An 18,559-nucleotide genomic window follows, 5' to 3' on the forward strand; every position below is an offset into this window, starting at 1 on the left:
AGGCTCTTTCTTAAATGTGCTGTATACGTAGATTAGTTGGGGCTTTTTGTAAACAATATTATATTTATTTATCTGTTCTCTTTGTTAGGAGAATTATTTCTAATATGTCACATTCTCACTCTTTGGAATTTATATCTGATACTTGTATGATGTAGACTTGGGCATCCCATTTTAATTGTTATTTTTCTATTCTCCTTATGCTGTGTAGATTATGAAATGTTAATAAAAATCTCCTTAAGTTCACCAGAGAAATCTAATCCAAGAAAAGTGATAGAAATTGAAAGATTTGACATGGATAGGATTAGGGTATGAGTACATTTTCAAATGTCTCTGTGAGGCACAGGGTAGCTAATTTTTTGCACACCATAATATCGCTCATGATATGGTGCTCATACCTGTATTTTAGAGCCGGTCAGAATGGACAATTATACTTGTCATATTTTGCATAGATTCCATGGCAACTATTGGGGAGCAGAGATATAAGAATACCTCAAGTGGAAAAACCTGAGAGTTATTGTGAACCTAATGTAGAAAACAGGTTTTTTTAAAAAAAAACCTTGGGTGGCTGCTAGTTTCCACCCGCTCATTCCCACTATGACGAATTATGTGATATTTTATATTGTATATAGATAAGTTTTAAAGGAGAAAAATTGTAGGGTTTTATTTTTAGTGTAGGTCACAAACAAACACTAACACTTCACAACACAGATCACAACACAGGGGAGCTGTCAGGGAGAAGTTTTTTTTTAAAGAGATATGGTGGTGGAGGCTGGTACAATAGGGAAATTTAAAAGACTCACGTGGATACAGAGAAATAGAGGGTTATTGCTCTGATTGGTTTGTTGGATACTGGACAGAGTTGGCTAAATGGCCTCCCCGGTTTTGTAATATGTAAATAAATTGCAATGAATGAAGGAGCAAAGAGTAGACTGTTCCTTTCAAAGAGTTGGTTTCTGCAGGTACATTAAAAGTAAAAAAGAATAGTGAGAGATAAAATTGGGCCCCTTGAGAATCGAAGGTGTAGGCTTTGTGAGAAGTTAGAAGAGATGGGGAAAATTTTAAATGGTGTTTTTTGTATGCCACATTGACCACCGCCAGTGGGCTGATATCGCCTCAAACCGTGCATCTTGGCGCCTCACAGTTCGGCGGGCAGCAACCTCCTTTGAAGAAGACCGCAGAGCCCACCTCACTGACAAAAGGCAATAGAGGAAAAACCCAACACCCAACCCCAACCCACCAATTTTCCCCTGCAACCGTGTCTGCCAGTCCCGCATCGGACTTGTCAGCCACAAACGAGCCTGCAGCTGACGTGGACTTTTTACCCCCTCCATAAATCTTCGTCCGCGAAGCCAAGCCAAAGAAGGTAAGGAATATTGAGCCAGATGAAGTAAGAAAATCTGGTAGTGAGGTCATGGATAATATACAGATCAATGAGGAAGTAATATTGGCTATTTTGAAGCGAATGAAGGTGGATAAATCTCCAAGTCCTGACAAGATATTCCTAGGATCCTGAGGGAGATTAGTGCACAAATCGTGGGGGCTCTGACAGAAATATTTAAAATATCACTGGCCATGGGGGAGGTGTGTTGGTCAATGGCACTAGATGGGAGAAGGTGTTCAGCATGGACTAGAAAGGCTGAACTGGCCTGTTTCTGTGCTGTAATTGTTATATGGTTGTAAGATTGCTGGGCAAATGGACATTTGGGTTTCGTGATGGGTTTATTCTGCAGATGTTTACTGAAGACCATGTTTGTGCTATGCCTCTGGTTTTGGTTGGTGAGCCCTCTCCCGGATGTGGATGTTGGCCACCTGCCTTTTCTTGGCCGTGCCTTTGCCAGCTGGTGGTCCTGACTCACATGGTTAGCTCACTCTGTGGTTACCACCAGCTGCTGCTTAAGTCAGGAGCTGGCAGTGGGGACTTGCCACTTGAACATTTCAAACGCAGCTGAGGAACAGCAGGAGTCTCGGCTCTTTTTGACATGTTTCACCTAAAAATAAAATAACCTCGCTGCTCTGATTTGTTTTCTATGAAGGTGCCAACTCAGCTGGCTGCTTTCTCGCCTCCAACTTAGAAGGTTCAAGTCTGAGGTTTAATGTCCAATGAAAAAGATCCTGTGGCACAAATGAACAGAATGGAGCAGGAGGGGACCATTCCAATCCTTCTGTCCGCCCTGGTATTTAACTTGCGGCTAGTTCTCTACCTCAACCATTTTCCTCTTCGACATCACCTTGTATCCAAAAATCTGTCAGTCCTCAATGGGTCATTAAAGTGATCACGGCAGAAAAGCATTTGCCCCTTTGGACTGATTGCCTGCTCTTCTTCGAGATTTCTGGACAGGTAATTCCAAGGATTGACAGTTCTCTCCCTGGTGGAATATTTCCCCCTCTAAATCCAGCAGTGCTGGTGCACTGGACTTCATCCCAAGGTTATAAAGCTCGTTTCAAACCAACACGTTATCTGGGCATCACTTTGCTTCCGCTGTTTGTGGGAGTTTGCTATCTGAACCATCCGACTGGCTACATTTCAGGAAGTTGACTGTGCGGCACCATGGGATGTGAAAGATGCTACACAAGTCCACGTTCTTCACAGAATGGGTGATTAGCTGCCGACATAATTCAGTGGACACAAAGCCTTTTTATGTTTCTTCTTATTACTGTTAGGATGCCTCCAGATGCTCCGATGTGGATGGAGGCTGAGGCTTCTCCAGGAAGCTTAGATAAATTTTAACCTTGTTGTATGTCTTATTTCATGGAATGATGTCCTTTGACCCAGTATATCTCAGCTGTCCATCAAGTCTTAGACATTGTAATTCCACTTACCAGCACTTGTTCTGTAATTTGCAGTGCTGTGCTCATTCAGATACTCGTTTAGATGGTTTGAAGCTACTAGGAGAATTGCTGCTTGCACCACCTTCAAATTGGTTATGTGCTAAATGAAATGTAGCATTGCCTGACACTTCCATTGAAATCAACAGAATTATACTTCCAAAATAAAATGGAGTGAAATGGGGCTACTTTATTTCATATTAATGCAAATACCCAGAGTCAAATATCTGCTCCTGTGTATATTGATCACCTGCCACTTGGAGACTGCTGGGTGATTGATATGTCGAGACCTTGATTCCAGGCATGCTTAGGTATGGGTCACCTCAAGGAAATCGAGAATATCGAAGAAGAAAAATGGAGGAATAAATTGGACCTTTAGCCCATCCAACTGTTTTCTTGTACAGAATGTATTCAATCATGATTCAGGTCCTAGCCAGTAACATTAAATTCATCCATGGGAAAAGGAAGGTGATGAAACTAGACCTGACCTTGTGCATCAAATCCTGAGAAAGCAAAATTGTGTTTTATACTGGGATGGTGCAAGCATTGGCATAACATAATAAACAATCCATTTCAGGATTTCCCATCTGTATTCTATGAAGAATTGGCATCTGTATTATACCTTCCAAAGAAGGATTTTTAAAAGTGCAGTTCTATTGTGGCATTTAGTTGCACCGTTAACTCTCAAATGGGCTCAAACCCTGGCATTTGAGCACTGGGTGGGTTGAATAACCTTGATGGGTCATGGGTGAAATGTTGTGTGGATGAGTTTGCCAACCTTTTGACCACTGTACTTTATTAAAGAAAGGAATGCTCTGAATGGCACAGTGCCCCAAACCTTCCTGCAGCTGACAAACTATTACTGAAATTTTGCTTTGCGATGATGGATGCATTCCCATGCACACAGCGTGATCCCACAAACAGCAATGAGATTAATGAACCAATCTGTTACATAAGCAGAACAGCCATAAGGAGCATCATTTTAACCACAACTGAAAGATGGCCCCTCTCATTGGTTCGAGCCCACACATGCACTACTGGTTTATCCAAGTCTTTGGAATGGAATTTAAATTAAGGCACTGACACAGAGTGTAGTTCTTCCCACAGGATCCCAAGTGACATTTTGAATTGAGCTACCTCCTGTACATATTCCATTTATTCTTTCAGTTACATGTTGTAAAATCTCCTGAAGATGCTTCACAGAGCATTGATATCAACCCACACACTGGTTATAAGGCCAATAACTAAAACTCGCACAGGTCAAATTTAAGTGTCAGCTTATAGGAGAAAGGAGTGGGGGGAGGGGAGGGGAAGAGTTTACGACCTCAGGGACTTGATGGGTGAAGATGTCAACCAAATGATGGAAGCAGTCCAATTCTGAAACGAGCATGAGGCCAATATCAGAAGAGCTCTGATCTTGGGGTAGTGAGGAGGGAGAGGCCATGAGAGAATTTGAAAACTATGAACATTTAAAATTGATGCTGCACAAGCAGAAGAGAAAATACGAGGGCAGGAGTTGGATGACAGGAACTCTGTGTGCATTGGTTCTGACTGAACTTGAGATTGTAGAAGGAGACGAAGTTCTGAGCCTGAAAGGTAACTGAGCAGGTGAGCTGTTGAATGGCAGGTGAAGTACTGGTGATGGAGGCGTGATCAATGTAAGCACAGATGTCGGGTCTGAAGTTGGCATTGATTCTGATAACACCATTTCAGATCAGCTGATGCAATTTCAGAGCATTTGTCTAGGAATTGCGATGGTGCTGTGGGAAAGAAATTGGCTTGTAACAAGGACCATGAGTCATTGGTGAAGAGCTCTTGTTTAATTTCATTCCCTATTTATGCCATTTCAGACGATCTTTTGAATTTTCTATTTAAAAGTGTTTTGCTGATTCTGTTTCGAATCGCACATACAGGTTGAACAGGAGTAATCGAGTCGTCCTTGATTGCTTCACCTGAGTGTGTTCTGTGTCTTCATAACCACTTGCCATTCGTGGTCAGCACTCTTGTGTCTAAGTTAGAGGTAGTGGGTGCAAGTTCGAGAGACCCAAACAGATTAGGATGATGATCCTTGCAGCATTGGAACACTGTCGTTTGGCTGAGTCTTTAAACATAGAAGATAGGAGCAGGAGTAGGTCATTCGACCCTTCGAGCCTGCTCCGCCATTCAACGAGATCATGGCTGATCTTAAAGTTCAGTACCCCGTCCCCGCCTTCTCTCCGTTACCTTTAATACCATTATACTGAAGAAATAGATCTAATTCCCTCTTAAATAGATTTAATGAACCTGCCTCTACTGCCCTCTGTGGCAATGAATTCCTCAGATTCACCACCCTCTGGGTCAACAAATTCCTCCTTATCTCGGTCCTAAATGGTTTGCCTATTATCCTCAAACCATGGCCCCGGGTTCGGGATTTTCCCATCCTTGGAAACATCCCATCTGCATCCATTCTGTCCAGTCCTGCCAGAATTTTATAGGTCTCTATGAGATCCCCTCTCAATCTTCTAAACTCCAGCGAGTACAATCCCAATTTGCGCAATCTTTCCTCATAAATCATTCCTGCCATTCCAGGTATCAGCCTAGTGAATCGCCTCTACACTCCCTCCATTGCAAGAACATCCTTCCTTAGATAAGGCAGGTCCTCTCTCTTAAATGGGTGTAAGAGATCACTAAGCATTTTTTTTTTGGAAGAAGAAAGGAAGAGTTACTTCAAGTGTCCTGGACAATTTGTATCCTCAATCAGGACAGATAATACGGTCCTGGACACATGCTGTCTGTAGGAGCTTGACTTGCACAATTTAGTTGCCACATTTCCAACAGGAGTGACTTCCCTTCTGCAGTACATCATTGATCAACACTCCTTTATTCCTAGTGCAACCTTGTGAATCTACTTTGCACCCTTTCTTTTCTTTTTAATACCTTGCAGGGTGATGTTCTCAAAACTTCAAATGCATCATTCAAATGCCAAGCACAATAGATCTGTGAAAACTGCTTTCAAAAGGATTCTGTGTGGCTTAATCAAAATTCTTAAGATTTTGCTTGTATTTTCAGGGCAACACTAAACTGTCAAAGTTTTACCTGCATTTCTCCTTGATAAGGTTGAGAAGCGATTCATACTCTGTTTAAAATAGTCTTTGTGTTGTGAGTTATCTGGCCTCATCCCCTTGAAAGATAGAAAGTTCAACAATAATGATTTTGAGGGTGTTGCCATATTTCAAAAAACATTGCCCCTGGCCAGCTGCTTTTATAGAGTAGGAATATAATTTTCATTTTAAAAAAAAAATTTGGATGCTATTGTTTCCAATGATGGGAGAGTCCAGGACAAGAGGGCACAACTTCAGGATTGAAGGGCATCCACTTAGAATAGAAATGCGGAGGAATTTCTTTAGCCAGAGGGTGGTAAATCTTTGAAATTTGTTGCCCCAGTTAGTTGTGGAGGGCAGGTCATTGGTGTGTTCAAGGCAGTGATTGATGGGTTCTTGATTAGCCAGGGCATCAAAGGTTATGGGGAGGCCGGGCTGTGGGGCTGAATAAGAATATTGATCAGCTCATAATTAAATGGGAGGGCAGTATCAATGGGCTGAATAGCCTCTTTCTGCTCCTCTGTTTTATGGATCTATAAGGTTTGACAGAAATTTCCTGAATATCGGGATAATAGCTGCAGAGAGGGTAAATATCCAGGTGCTTCAAAGCATTGATACAGCCTAAACCAGTGGTTCTCAACCTTTTTCCTTCCACTCACATACCACTTTAAGTAATCCCTATGCCTTAGGTGCTCTGTGATTAGTAAGGGATTGTTTAAGGTGCATGTGAGTGGAAAGAAAACAGTTTGAAAACCACCATTTTAATCATACCTCATTGACTCGTTATGTGCACGGTTTCATAACTCCAAAGGAAATGGGCCAATGACAAATTTTCTCAAACAAAATATTTTAGTGACAATTGAGTCTCGAGCAGTGGTTCTCAACCTTTCCCACTCACAGACCACCTTAAGTAATCCCTTACTAATCACAGAGCCCCCGCTTAAAGTGGGATGTGAGTGGAAAGAAAAAAGGGCAGGATGGTCTGCCTCGATTTCTTAAGTGAATGAACCACTTCACAGACATTGATTTGAGGCTTTGTGTCTCTTGCTATTAAATGCCACTCTTGGGTGCACTGTTAGGGAGCTCACCTTTGTGGCAGGAATTAGGTTTGGGATTGAAGATGTAATCCAATTCCAAATCAGATTCAGATTTATTGTCAGAGTACATACATGACATCAAATACAACCCTGAGATTCTTTTTCCTGCGGGCGAGGCAGAATTTCTACTTATTGGCAGTGAAAAATAAAAACCGGACTCAACGTACACATGTAAACAAATAAAGAAATGTCAACAAACTGAGCAATAAGGAGAAACAAAATCATTGGAGTTCAAAAGTGAGAGTCCTTAAATGAGCCCCTGATTGAGTTTGTCGTTGAGGAGTCTGATGGTGGAGGGGGAGCAGCTGTTCCTGATCCTGGTGGTGCGAGTCTTGTGGCACCTGCACCTCTTTCAAGACAGATCTTGGTAAAGATGAGAGAGAATGTGGTAGAAGAGTAGAGCATTGGTGTTACATGATGAATTGATGGAGGGGATTGTAATTCAAAGCAGCAACATGGCCTTCAACCTCTTTGGTAAGTGGTCCCTTTTCTGTGCATTTAATGCCAAGTAGTATCAAGATCAGAAGAGGAATATATTGCACAAGATATTTGATTATCAATTCCGATGCACATTCTTCTAATCTTTTGGCTCTATTCTTGACATTTATCCAGCTGTCTTCAAAAATGAGTCAGTGTTGATGGTATTAGACGAAGTGGAGGTCACCGTGACTTGTCTGCTGGCCTTACCAGAACCCTCCCTTGTCACACAAACCTCCCAAGTCACATTCTGTTTTAGAGATCCATACTTTCAATGCAAAACAAGTCATGGGCAAACTACAAAATAAAAGAAAGGAATGAAAAGGTGGTGGGGAAGGGGAAAGGAAAAACATTTACTGAGTCAGGAAAAGCAGTGAAGGGCTGGGTAAACAAGTGGACAAAGCTGATGCACTTAAATCAATGAATTACAGTTTCTTTGTTTTAATTTGTGCATCTAATATGAATGGCTCCCAGTGTATGTATGAAAGTGGATCTATACTGTGTAGTACACTGGCTGTGTCCGCACTAAAGCGCATGGAAGACAGCAAAGTCTTGCTAGTTATCTGGTGTAATTTGACTGTTTTGTTTCAATTGGCGTTCAGAGACTTAAGAGTGAACCTATCCAGATTTGGTTGCAATATCTTTGGTATGTTCGCAAGCAGGGTCAGGGAGGGTGGAAGCTCTTCCTAGCATTTTTAGTTTCAAGGATAATCTCTGTCTGCATTCAACTGTTGCATGATATGACGCGCCTGTCGTCAGATGCAGGAGCTCAGGCCTGGGGTTGGGGGAAGGGTAAATAGAAGGCAGGTTTGAAGGGAACAGGAAAAAGAGTCCTGCAAGAGAAAACTAATCCTTTATTTTTAAAGAATATATTTTAAAAATTTGCATCAGAGTAAGTTATTGCTTGTTTGGTGAATACTTAGTTCATCATAGAGACGTTCAGTGTGGAAGCGTTTTCAGCCCAACTCATCCCTGCCCACCAATTTGTGCACCTCATCTCATTTGTCTGCATTTCGGCCCGTAATTCCTTTCCAACCCATGTAAAAGTCTTTTAAATGTTTCCATTGCACCAGTCTCTGCCTCCTCTTGCAGCTCATTCCATATACGCAAGGTTCAAGGCACCTTTTATTGTCACGTAATAATACATAAAAATGTAATACATATAGTATACATCAACTTTTGTCTGACATAAGGCAAACAAAGAGTCACCATGAGCATTGCCCAGTGCCACTAATAATTACAGAAAGGGAAGCAAAAGGGCGTCCCTTCTGAGTCATGGAGTGTCCGTGGATTCACCTCCAGCGTTCCCGCATCCTCTGCAGTCACACGGGTTCGATCCATCGGCCACCTGAGCTCCAGAGGTTGAGGCAGTCTCCAGTCGCCTGCAGCCTTTGCGAGTCCTTCGAGCGCAAGTCTCCAACCACCCACAGCCTGCGAGGATCCCTCAGTCACCGAGCCCCTCGCTGGTCTGCTGCCATGGTCATCTACCCATGAAGAATGTGCTCCTTTGGTGTCTTTTAAATATTAATGCTGCCCTCTATCCTTCAATTGACATTTGAGTGACTGCTGGGATAAATACAGTAGCAAGTTATCTCGAATGTAGTCAGACCTTGTGGTGCGCTGTTAGCCAGAATCGGACACACACAAGGTAAAGACTGTGCAACAGGCTTTAATTCACAAAGACTTCCACAGAGCCAGGCTGGCTGTGGCTGCAGCAACTCTGAGTGAGGCTCGGGAGGCCGGCGCAGGCTTATATCCCGGAGGGTGATTGACACCTGACCGGGTGGGGCTTGATCCATTCAGGCCGACTGATTGAAGCCAGCCAGGTGTTGACTTGTCCACTTACACTCTGCAGTAGGCCGGTGGTGCACCACCACAGGCCTGATGTTTTTAAATTACTTTTTTGCTTCACTTCAGAATATTATTTTTAATGTTGATTCTGCAACTTTGAATACTTTTAATTATTGAAAATGCTTTCAAAATATGCATCAACTTTCTATCTCAATCACATCCATCAGAATCTCAATGAATGACTCTAGATTAGTTCAGGTCTTAATTCTTTCTTCAACATGACCACATTTTCAAAACTACAGAGAGTGGTAAACTTCACTCAGACCATCTCAAAAACTAATCTGTAACTCTCGTTGTCTCAGGAGAGCTGTTAAAATGTTGAATGGCTCATCACACCCTGGTCATGCTTTCTTTCTTCTCTCCACCTACCACCCCCTCCCTCCCATTCTGTCATGCAAAAAATGCATGTGCTTGAGAACACGAATCTCTGGATGCTCCCCTAAAGTTATGAGAGTTTTGAGCGGATCACCCACTGGCAAAAATGTGGCCCTTGCATTACCAAACTTTTTTCTATTCCTTGCCCCATGTTTTGTATTTTCTCCACACCTCACATTATTTGACTATTGTTGACCGCTGGAACAACAGTGCTACCATTGGTGCAGACCCTGGGAGAGCGGAGACGCAGCGCTGCTCCAAAGGGAGGTTTGGATCCGGGGCTTGGGTTGCTGATGGTTCGAACACGAGTCTGTGTGGCTGCGGGAGCGCTGGAGATGAATTCTCGGACACTCTGTGACTCTGAAGGGACTCTTTTTTTTTTGCTTCTCTTTCTCTCGTAATGTAAGAAGTGCTGGGCGATACTACTGGCAACTCGTTGCCTTACAGCAGGCAGAAGGCAATTTTCTGTAATATTACATATTCTGTAATAATGAATGACAACAAAGGAATCTTATTATCTATTTATTGGTTATTATTCCATTACTTGCTTTTGGATTTGAGTACCTGGAGAGTAGACATAACAAAATTTCTAACTTTGCTCCAGATGACAAATAAACAATTCAAATTCTTTTTGCAGATTGTTTCATGACAGTCATATTTTTCCCCAATTGTGCCCACACTATTTCTCTTTTCACCAGTAAGGGTGTGGATAAGTGTTTTCTTTCGTGATGCTGAATATTTATTAATCATACTACATCTTGTTGGGAGCTTGGTGTGGGCCACATTGCAGGCAAATGGGACAAGCTTATGTGGCCACTTTGGTCAGCATGGACAAGTTGGGCAGAGCAAGGCTTTGACAGTTGCCCGCTGTAAAACGCTATGACTCCACAAATTGACTGCTTCCATGAGAACGTTGATTGAACTTTAAAAAGATGGTTTTTGAATTAAGGAGTGTAGTTTCTGAACAGGGAGGTAGTGATTAAAACATTGCAGCACTGTACAGGCCCTTCAGCCCTCCATGTTGTGCTGAACCCTATAAAAGTGCTAAACCCTCCCTACCCTATAACCCTCTTGTTTCCTTTTTCTGTGTACCTATCTAATAGTCTTTTAAAGGCCCCTAATGTTTCAGCCTCTACCACCACTCCTGGCCAGGAATTCCAGGCCTCAACAACTCTCTGTGGGTTTTTTTTTAAAAAGCTTACTGTTGATGTCTCCCCTAAACTTCCCTCCCTCAATCTTATATGTGTTCTCTGTGTATGAGTGATTTGCTCCATTTGAGGCTAATGTAACTTTGAAGGCTGAGTCTTTGAGTACAATCTGGGACATGGAGGACAGTTTTGATTGACAAGGAAGCTGAGGGTTAAGGGGGAATAAGAAGGAAAGTGGTGGGCAGGCCAAACTCGCATAGGCTGTGATTGTATTGAACAGTGGGACAAACTTGGGAAGGCCTGCTTGGCTGAAACAGAGATGCAGTATGTGGCATTTCTGCCTCTGTTCCAGTGATCTGGGTGAGATTCTGACCTGTTTGTGTAGATGTTTCGTATTCTGCCTGTGACCTTGGGTGCTCCAATTTACTCTCGTGCCCCAAAGACCAGTTGGTTGGTAGGTGGGTGGCAAAAGAATCAGGGTAGTAGGGTGGAGAATGGGTTGTGCAGAATGAGATTGGTGGGATTACTTTGAGAACTGGGGTGAACTCGATGGGCTTAATAGGCTCCTTGGTGGGGAATCATGAAAACATGCTCCAAATGGTGTTTTGAGATGCCCCACAGTTCTATCTTTAATTCATTAACTTTGAAGGTTGTTAAGTGTGGCTGCCACACCATTGTGAAATAATTATCCTGCTGCCTTAATTTTTGACAAATGCGTTTGCTCATCAGATGCTTTGGGGAGTGGAAGGCCTTGTTGGATCTGGCTACAAATGTCAATAGCTAACATTTTAAAAGCTTTCCTCATCCAATTTCAGCTAAGTGCTCCTCTAGTTCAAAGATTCCCTAATATCCTGCAGAACCCACATTCGCCTACCCATAGAGTGGCAAGACAGGTGTGAGTGGTCTGTGCAGAACTGTCTCTCTGAACCACCCTGACTAATTTCAGATGTGACCTTTAGAGGTGCAATGTGAATAAGCTTTTAATTGCTTTGGGTGAATCCACTTGGATCCAAGTCTGTTTCAGGTTGTTTGCCTCTCCCTAATACCGTAATCATTGCGGTTCAGAGATCTCTCGAATCAAGTACCCGGCAAATTGTTGAATTTTGATAAGTGAGAATTTAAGTTTTCATCTATGCTGATGCTATGCAGCCACGTGCTCGCTCACTAATGAAGGATGCTACCATAAGCTGCAGATGGAGAAGGAGGATTGTCTGGGCTCAGTAACCTCGCAGTGACAGGAGTTGGGGGATCCGATGTTGAAAGTACACTTGCGTTACTGTTTCTGTACCATTTGGGATGAAGTCGAATTTTTAATTCAATCCAAAATTACCAAACATCTCCTGAAAAGGATCAAAGAGGTGATTTGTGTGAGTTTGAGTTGGATCTATATTTAGACAGCCATATTTATGGTGTCACATCATCAAAGCTCCTGATATTGTAACGGTAATTTGTACCGCCCATGGACGCTACACATTTCTGTGTCCTTGTGATCTTGAGTGACAGACACGCTGAACGTTGATTTGCATTCTAGATTCCAGTAACTTCAGAGTGGCGAAGGATGAATGACAAGCAGGAAGAGAGACCACGCAAAGAGAATTAGGGAGTTAGGTTGCAAGTTTTTTTTAAAAAAAATAGTACTTCTAAGATTGTAATCTCAGAATTACTCCCGTGACCCATGCAAGTGAGGGAAGAACTATGGCGTCTTGAGGATATAGCTTGGAAATAAGACACCCACGACAGTTGACACTGATTTAATGAACTGGCTGCACTCTTTCATATAGTCAGGCAGACCCTGGCTGCAATGTGACCGACAAGCATGACCCGTGTCCCTTCAGGCTCTGATTGGTGTCTTCACGACCCGCCGATGGCAATTGGCTGGATGTGCCTGTTTTGCTGCAGCGTCATCGACGGGTATGGTTTTGTGCTGTCTTGGGCGCTCTGATTGGCCCTTTTGCAATCTATCGCCAGCGTTTGGCTGGCAGGACCCGTTTTGCACCAGCCTATGGGAACAGGCTGCTGACGCCCCGTGCAGCCTGCTCAATTGCTACGTTCAATGGCGTCTTCTGTGTCAGCCTGCAGCGATGGCCATGGGCCGTTCCAGGAGTATAAATGTGAGGCAAAAAGATTGAGTAATTTGCATTAGAAGTTATCCCATCTGAAGTGAAACCACAATGAGAAACCAGGATGACTAAACTGAAGATGCAACTTTTGGTGAAATTGAGGAAATATGACTACAATTAAGGTGACTGGCATTTAGTGACATGGATTTATGGAATAGTTGCTACATAGAGCAGTGCAGGCCTGATTATTGGGGAAGATTGATGGGTATCTAATTAGTCAAGATATCTAGGGATGTGTGGAAAAGACTGGAACTTGGAACTGGATTTGAGCATGGTTTAGCTGAGGGTGGATTTGTGGAGCAGACTCGATGCATTGAATGGCCTACTTCTGTTCCTTTATCTTGTGATTTATTATTAGAGGGAATTTCAGTCAAACCAATTGGGTTTTCCAACCAAAAGCTTGGAAATCTTCAAGAATGTTTACTTTTCACTTCAATGGCTCAGTTCATTGTCCACTATCATCCAACACCAGAAGTTGTGGATTTAAGTCCCACTTCAGAGAGAGGACAAAAATCCAAGGGAATCTCCACCAACTGAAAGAGAGCCTTTTGGATGAAATGTTTCCTTCCTTCCTGTGTCACAAAGGATCAAAGAAGTGCACACCTTTATTACCATGTGTTACTCATTTCATGTTGGCCACATTACATGACCTTGTGCAGAATTAGCTTTATTATTTCTGGGATATGATCTGGGGTACATTTGACTGAAACTTGTTCCCTCCCTCCCTCTCTCGTTCCTTTATTCTCTCTCGTTCATTCCCTTGGCCCCCTTTTTTCTATCCTCATCTGAACCAAATGCTGTGCACAAAAGAGATCATAGAAAATATATTCTGGCTTTCCTGACCAATTTATTTTTCCTGTTGGTTGAGCGACAGGTAATGGTTGGGGTGGATAATGGGTCAATTAAAGGGGGGGGGCAATTTTGCGTATGGCCCAATTTGCAAGATACTTTTGTGAAGAGAGAGCATGACCCTTTTTATGGTGAAATGGATTGTTGCAACCAATTAAAGCTGAGCCCAATAATAGAAGCTGTGATGTTGGACGAAGGCTAGATATTGTCCATTGTGGAAGAATTTGCTACCATGTGGCAAATGAAAGGTTATGAATCTGAAATGTTAACTCCACACTGTTGCCTGATCTGAAAAATATTCAGAATTTTGGGGTTTTGTGGCAAATTTTTATCACGTGCAATTTTCTTTTGCTTTTTGATCAAAGGAGAGCAGTGGGATACAGAATGCAAATAAGCCCTTCAGCCCATCACATCCATTCTGGCCATTATCTATACTAACCCCATACAGTGGAGAAGCAGAGAGTGGTTGAGGCCAGTAACATTTATGCTGGCTCTAAACTTTTGGCTTCTTTGCTGAGAGAAGCAACCATGATGTGCAACCACACAGAGGCCACTGAGCACGTGCAGCGAAATCAGACCGGCGGCAACGTGTACGGAGGCGTCTGCATAGTCTGTCACAAGGCCATGGAGAGCTCTGTAGCAGGACATAACCAGGCCTGTTTTGGTGTTCGAGGAAGTGCTTCATCTTGCCTGGGCGACTGTAGAAGGATTGGAGATTCCAAGGAATAGACAATGTGCTTGGTGCTTCATGTGGTGAGGTCCCAGTTTGGTATGAAAAGGAGATTGTGCTGGCCACTGTGAAGCATTTTCCCTGGCAAAACTCTAGAAGGTGCATTCTGCAGGGAATGGGGTCAAACAGAGATTTGGAATTGCTCAATACTTGCTCAAAGATCCATAAATTGACCATTAAATGGTCAACTTTTTACTTTCAAATAAATGGCAGGAAAAGGGTCATGCTTTCATTCTTGCTCATTGTTTTAAAAAAAGAATCTTACCAAGAAATTGATAACTTCTTCATCAAACACCTTTTAACTTGAGATTCGATCCCATTTTGAAGTTACACCATAATTGGAGAATATGGAGTTATATTTTTTTAAAAAAATAATTTACCTTTTTAAAATTAGTATTTGCAATACCTCCGACATTGCTGAGGGCTCTGTATCCTTGATCATCGTAAGGTATCCCCACAGAGCAATAATGACTGTATTTTATTCTGATTAATGAGGTGAAACCTGTTTCATTTCCCAGTCCAGACATCTCTTACCTGATGAACTATTAAACAAGCCTTTTGAAGATAACAGTTTTACCATGGAGGCTCAACATCCTCTAAATAACAACCAATTTTTTTTTTGGTGAATTTGCAGCCAGGAGGGCGTAGACCAAGTGACAGTAGGTTTGATCCCAGAGCTGAGGATGTGTAATTTTTGCTAAGTCTTTCCTTCCCTTGGGCAATTTAATGCGCACATGCTCGTGCCTGGGTTATTTTCGTATGCTCACGTGAACGCTCACTGACTCACACAGGCGTGGTGGTCGAAGCGTGCTCAAGAGGGTGATCGGCTTGCTCCTGAGAGAATCTCGGTACCTCTGCAGTGTTGAATTTTACAGTTTTAAAATCGAATTGTTAAATTTAGTCATACAGCACAGCAACGGGCTCTTTCTGTCCACGAGCCCATCCGCCCAATTGACCTACAACGGTGCAGAATTTGAACCCCTGGTCCCGATTACTGGTGCTGCAACAGCATTGCATTAACAGCAACACTAACTGTACCCCCTCTTTCCCCCCCACCCCGTGTTGAACCAGTGGTCTTCACTTGGACAGCATTCCATGAGTACGCAATATTAAATCAGAATCAGACTTTATTATCATGGAACATGTCATGAAATGTTTTGTGGCAGCATTCACAGTGCAAACATTGTTATAAATTACATGATTAAAAACAATTAATACATCAGTGCAAAAGGAGAAAAGGTGAAGTAGTGTCTGTGGTTCATTATCCATTCAGAAATCTGATGGCAGGGTGAGGTGGGGGTGAGTTGAAGAAGCTGTTTCTGTACAGTTGGGTGTTTGTCTTCTGGCTCCTTCCTGATGTTAACAGTTTGAAGAAGACATGGCCTGTGTGGTGGGGATCCTTGGAGAGGCTGCTTTCAGGAGATTGGGCACGATGGGTCTGAGTCGATGTTGACAATTATGTGAATCTCCCATCTATACATCCTTCTGTTCCTTGTTCCTGAGCTGCCCATGTAACATTTTACCCATGATGCTATGGAAGTGTGTTCCAGCTTTTTGCCAAGCTCCTGGGGGGGGGGGGGGGGGGTGGGAGGGGGGTGTGGAGAAAAGGGAATTTCTCCCAAATTTCCTAATGGATTAATTTATGATCCCTTCTTCTGGTCTGACTCACAAGCTCAATCACTTCGCCGACAACAAGCCTTTCAAACGGTCATTGCAGGAAGGATGTGGTAGCTTCAGAGAGGGTGCAGAGGTGATTTGCTAGGATAGTGCCTGAATTGGAGAACATGCCTCATGAAGCAAGGCTTTTCTCTTTGGAGTGACAAAGAAGACTTATCAGAGGTTTATAAGGTTTTGAGAGGGTGGACAGCCAGCATCCTTTTCCCAGGGTGAAAATAGCAAGTACCGGAGGGTATCTGTGCAGGGTGGGTGGAGGTTTCTTTTATAAGAGAATGATGGATACTTGGAACACCTGCGGAGGATGGTGGTGGAAGCTGCTGCAATAGGAAGTTAAACTCGAAAGTCTGTCGATGCTGGGGTCGAGTGCAGTGCCCAGAAGTGCTGGAGAAACTCAGCAGGTCATGCAGTGTTCACAGGAAGTAAAAGGTTACATAGAGCTTGAGAGCAGCAGGGATAATGGAGGGGTAGCAGTAAGAGAGATGCTCACAGAGCTCCCTTCCAGGAGAGGAGGAGAACATCTTCAGGGGAGGCTTTGCAGTGAAGTAGCTGAATGGAGTTGAGAATATCTGCAGATGGTACGATCGAGGGCAGTGCACACAAGAGTTGGAGAAACTCAGCAGGTCATGCAGAACCTTTCCTATGGATGCTGTGTGAGCTGCTGAGTATCTCCAGCACTTTTGAGTTTTGCTACAGTACAGTAATTTATAAAACACTGAGATAGTCAATTGGATGTAAGAAAAGTAAAGGGTAATGGCTGTGGGGGTGGGAAGGGTTAGGTTGTTTGTTGAGTTGGTTTTTATACGTCAGCATCACATCGTGGGCTGACGGGCCTGTTGTGTGCTATGTTCATTTTAAAGGCATTTAACCATCTCCTGCTCCCCCCCCCCTCCCGGACTTCCTTCCACAGAAGGGAGCTGCTGTCTATTCCCTATGCCTCTCAGTTTGGCGAGCTTTGAGCTGCCGTCCCCTTAGATCTCATCTCCAAATGTGAATTAGGCATTCCAGTTTGAGAGTTGTGGAGAATTGATCCCCCGGGAATGGCACAGTCGCAGCTGGAGGAGGGAAATGAGACTGCTCACAGCTGCTGGGCTGTTGGATGGCTGGCACAGGTTTACAGAGCAGGCTCTTGATACTTGCTGCTACCCAGCAATGCAAATCCTGTGGCCTCTGCCGACGTGCGTGGAAATCTGTGAATACAAAGAGCTCCACAAACTGAAGACAGCGAGTCCAATTTTTAATTGTCGTTTGGCCTTTGTTTGGTGTTGATGCAAGTTACCCACATGCACCTCTGCACACTCCCACCTTCTCCCCTCCTGCCCTCTTCCTCATCGGTGGTCTCCACACATCAGTCGCTCTGCCTAAGACCCAAATTCTGGAATCTCCTCTTTCAACCTGTCCTTTTAGAGTGTCCCTTTAAAGCTTAATTTTATGAAAATATTTTGGTCATGTGTCCTAATATTCTCAAAATATTTTATTGCGACACAGGATGCCAATCCCGTCAGTCCCATTTCCCCTGCTTATTTTTGTGTAATCTGTTCCCTCTTTCATGCCCCTCAAATGTCCCCTGCTTCTCCGACCATCTCCCTAAAGGAAAAATCATCATCTTGAGGTCTGCGTCAACAGGACACTCAAAGCTGTTGCACGTGTTGATGGTATTCTTAAGCAGGTGTATAGTGGGTTTGCCCTCATTAACTGTGAGATCGAGTTCAAGAGCCATGAGCTAATGTTGCGACTGTGCAAGACCTTGGTTGGACCCCACTTGGAATATTGTGTTCCGTTCTGATCATCTCATTGCAGGAAGAATGTGGATACCATAGACAGGTACCTCCATCAGTACCGGAGCACTACAGGGCTGTGTTCTTAGCCCCCTGCTCTACTCACTTTATGCCTACGACTGTGTGGCTTGGAACGACAATAACACCATCTGCAAATTTGCTGATGGTACCACAGTAGTGGGTTGTATAAAGGAAGGGGATGAGTCAGCGTACAGGATGGAGATTGAAAACTTGGCTGAATGATGCACCAACAACAACCTTGCACTAAACATCTCCAAATCTCAGGAGCTGATTATTGACTTCAGGAAAAGAAACCCAGAGTTGTGCAATCCAGTGATCATTGGTGGAGAGGATGAGCAAATTTAAGTACTTGGGAGTCACTATCTCTGAGGATCTTTCCTGGACTCAACACGCCAATGGCATCATGAAGAAAGCACGTCTCGCACCACCAGATTCAAGAACAGTTGCCACCCTCCATAATCACACTAGTCAACAATAAACATTCAGAGACTCATTTAAGAACTCTTACTTTATTATTTTCTGAATATTTTTTC

The 18,559-nt window shown here is 43.3% G+C and overlaps 1 protein-coding gene across 1 annotated transcript in view; it reads left to right on the top strand.

Moving 5' to 3' along the window:
• Positions 1 to 18,559, top strand: part of gse1b (Gse1 coiled-coil protein b) — a 622,818-nt gene that overhangs the window by 25,674 nt on the left and 578,585 nt on the right. The window lies entirely within an intron of this gene.

Source organism: Narcine bancroftii, chromosome 10, assembly GCF_036971445.1.
Source record: "Narcine bancroftii isolate sNarBan1 chromosome 10, sNarBan1.hap1, whole genome shotgun sequence".
In the NCBI taxonomy this organism is placed as follows: Eukaryota; Metazoa; Chordata; class Chondrichthyes; order Torpediniformes; family Narcinidae; genus Narcine; species Narcine bancroftii.